This window comes from Tamandua tetradactyla, chromosome 25 (genome assembly GCF_023851605.1).
Source record: "Tamandua tetradactyla isolate mTamTet1 chromosome 25, mTamTet1.pri, whole genome shotgun sequence".
Classification (NCBI taxonomy): Eukaryota; Metazoa; Chordata; class Mammalia; order Pilosa; family Myrmecophagidae; genus Tamandua; species Tamandua tetradactyla.
In genome coordinates, this window is record NC_135351.1 from 24,381,987 (window position 1) to 24,386,339 (window position 4,353).

Consider the following 4,353-nt stretch of genomic DNA (forward strand, 5'->3'; position numbering starts at 1 on the left):
GCTTATATATCCTCTCCCTCCTTTCCTTCTTTTTTTTTTTTTTTTTAATTTAGCTGTGAATTAAGCAGACCTCACTATTTGGAATCTCATAACTGCTAACATTAGATTCCTAGTTTTTCTAATGGTGGGAAGCAGTATAGGCAATATTTTTAGGAGCCTCCAACCAACAACAATAGCAACAACAGAAAAAACATAGAAAGCAAATAGGTATTTATAGCGATGAAACAATCATATGCATAGATTTATACATATACTTAAAGAGATATGACATATTGGAATAATTTCTTAGTAATGTCCTAAAACTATAATTACATCTTAATGAAATATTTAGTCAAGTTTTATTAGACCCATGAATAATTATTTTACTATTCTTTTTGGAAGGTCAACTTAGAAGTCTGAGAGTTCAAATAATTATCCCAGAGTCAAAACTGTTTGAATGTAGAAGGATTTTTTTTCCCAAGGCGGTATTTATGAAAGATTTAATTCTGGGTTCATTTGCTGCAGGTCACAAAGATATCCTCCTATAACCCCCTCATTCAAAAATATCCAGGAAAAATATTCCGAGTCATCACACCTAGGAAATGAATCCGTTTGTTGAGAAGTGAAGGGAGAAGTGAATATTAGAAACGCATAACAAACAAGGTTGCCAAGAATATCTGTAGGAAGGAATAAATCAGCAACTATTCAGGATGAAGTTCATGAATTGTAGTGAGTTTCCAGAAAAGCAGAAAAAGGTGAAATGATGGGTTGATTTTACAAGAAAGATTCCTTCTAGGAAGACACTATTTTAAAAGGTGGTACTTGAAATATTTTTGAAAAAGTTTATTCCTTTCAGGATTCATATTAAAAAATCTGACTTTGAAACAGCCTTTAGTTTCAGGATGTTTCCTGTGGGTGTCACCAAGTTTTCCTGTGGCTGAGCCTCACTAAGAGAAGTAGACAAGAAGGCTGAGGTAAAAGATATATGAGGAGAAAATAAGACTAAGGGTTAGAAATGACAAATACATGTGCAAATATAAAAGATTGTATAAATTTATTTTTGCTATTTCTCCTCTGAATTCACTTAAATGACATATATTGAAAAAAGTAATTATGATAGTATTATTGGGTTTATAACACACACACACACATATACACAATATTTATGACAATAATAGAACAAAGGAGGGGATAGGAAGTGAAACTATAAAAAAGCAAAGTGGCTATATTTTACCAGAATTAAAATGAAGTGATTATTATAATTTAAGAGGCATATTATAATCCCTAAAAGCATCCACTAAGAAAATCACTGGCCAGTTAAAAAATGAAAAGAGCAGTTAAAAGAGTACACCAGAAAATATTAACACAAAAGAAAGTAGTAAAGGAGGAGCAGAGAAAAAAAGAGAGTTAAACAAAGGAAAAACAAATTAGTAAAATGGGAAATATAAACCCAGCCAAATCAGTGATTGCATTAAATGTGAATGGACTAAACACTCCATTAAAAAGACAAAGATTGCTAGAATGGATAACATATCTAGCAATATGCTGTCCACAACAAACACATTTTAGCATCAAAGACACAAACAGATGAATGTAAAAAGACTGAAAGAGACAACAACCATAAGACAGCTTGAGTGGCTGTATTAATATCAGACAAAAAATTACTAGAGCCCAAAGAGGGCATTTCTTAATGATAAAAGGGTGAGTACATAAAGATGATAGGAAAATTACAAATACATACTTATCTAGCAACAGTTCCACAAAATGCATGAACCCAAACCTAACAGAATAGAAGAAAGGCTAAATGCAACAGTCAGAATTGGGAGATATCAACTCTGAAAATCAGGAAAGGTATAGAAGACTTTAGCAGCACTAAGACACTTGACCTTAATGGCATTTTAGAACACTCTACCTAACAACAGCATAATATATATTCTTTTCAAGTGTAAAAGAAACATTTCCCAGGATGGACCAAATGGTATGTCAAAAAACAAGTCTTAATGAAAAGGATTGAAATCATTCAACTATCACAGAACTAAAGTAAAAATCAACAACAGAAAAAAGTGAAATCCCTAAATATTTGTAAATTAAACAACCCAATTAAAAATAACATAAGAAGAAATCAAAAGGGAAATTAGAAAATATTTTGAACTGAATGAATATGAAAACGCAATATATCAAAAATTACACTAGAGTAGTTTCCAGTGTAACCCAAGAAAAGAAAAGCAAATGTAAAACCAAAGCAAGAAAAAGGAAGGAAACAATGAAGATAACCATAAAAATCAATGAAATAGTAAGAAGAAAATAATAGAGAAAACCATTGAAACCAAAGTTGATTTTTTGAAGAAATTAAGAAAATTGCTAATTTTAGGTAGTTTGGCAAAGAAAAAGAGAGAAAAGGCACAAGTTGCCAAAATCAGGAATGAAAGAAGCAACATCACTACTGATCATACAGAAATGAAGAGAATTATAAGGAAATATGATGAATAACTTCATGCCAATAATTTAGACAACTTAGATGAGACAAACAAGTTCCCAGAGAGGCATTAATTACCAGAATTAACTCAAGAAGAGATAGGGAATTTGAATAGAAGTATAGCAAGTAAAGAGATTAAAGTAGTAATTAACAATCTCCCCTAAAGAAAATCTCAGTCCCAGGTGACTTCAGTGGTGAATTTATATCAACTATTTAAAGGAGAAATAATACCAATTCTAGGCAAATTCTTTTAGCACATAGGGGAGGAAGGAACACTTCCCAACTCATTCTATGAGGCCAGTAGTACCCTAATACTGAAACAAAACAAAAAAATAACAAGGAAAGAAAACTACAGACCAATATCCTTCATGGTTGTAGATACAAACATCTTTAACAAAACATTAGCCAGCTGAATCCAGTAAGATATCTATATATTTTAAAAGGTGATACCATGACCAAGTGGGATTCAGCCCAGAAATGCAAAGTTGATTTAACATTCCAAAATCAGTTAGTGTAACTGTCCTGGTTTGAATTTGTGTGTACCCCAGAAAAGCTATGTTCTTAATCCTCATTCAGTGTTGCTGGGTGGGATGATTTTTATTGTTTCCATGGATATGTGACCCACCCAATTGTAGGTGGTAACCTTTTGAATGGGTAGTTTTCATGGAGATGTGTCTCCACCTGTTCAAGGTGGGGTTACTTACTGGAGTCCTTTGAGAGGGAACCATTTTTGCAAGTGCTTACAGAGCCCACACAGTCAGAGATCTTGGGAGATCTTTGGAGATACAGGAGGAACCTCCTCCCCTTGCCCAGGGAAGCCTTGTGAAATGAGAAGAGAAAGCTAACAGATGTCACCATGTGTCTTCACAGCTGACAGAGGTGTTCTGGATCCACTGGCTTTCCTTGAATCAAGGTTTCTTTCTCTGGATGCTTAGTTTGGACATTTTCATGACCTTAGCACTGTAAACTGTAACTTAATAAATTCCCCTTTTTAAAAGCCATACCATTTCTGGTTATTTTGCATTTCTGGTTATATTGCATTCCAGCAGTTTAGTAAACTAAAATGGCAACATACCATATTAATATAATAAAGGACAAAAACACATGATTAATTAATAATTATTTCATTAAAGGCAGAAAAAAATCATTTGACAAAATCCAACACCCATTCATTATATAATCTCACAATAAACAGGACATAGAAAGATACTTCTTCAACCTGATAAAGGGCATGTAAAAAAAAAACCTACAGTGAACACAATACATAATAGTGAACTGACTGCTTCAACCACTCCTATTCAATTTCATACTGGAGGTTCTAGCTAGTCAAATAAGGCAAAGAAAAGAAAGTGAAGGTATCTAGATTGGAAAGGAAAAAGTAGAACTCTTTTTGTAAATAACATGATCCTGTATGTAGAAAATTCTAAGGCATATATAAAAAGACTACCAGAACTAATACAAGTATTTAGCAAATTTCTAGGATAAAAGATCATTATACCCAAGCCAATTGTTTTTCTATATAATAGCAGTAAACAATCCAAAAATGAAATTAATACAATTCTGTTCACAGGAACTTCAAAAGGAATAAAATACTCAGGAAGTCTTTAATAAAAGAAGAGCAAGACTTTTGTATTGAAAACTGAAAAATATTACTGATGAAAATCTAAGATCTGAATAAATGAAGAGATGTCCCATGTTCATGAATTGGAATGCTCAACGTTGTTAAGATGACAATAATTTTCTCCAAATTGATTAATTGATTTTACACTATCTCTATTCAAATCCCAGAATCCTTTGGGTTTTTTTTTGTAGAGTAGTACAAGCATTATGGAAATGCAAAGGACCTGAAAAGGCCAAAACAATTTTGTAAAAGAATAAATTTGGATGACTTATACCAT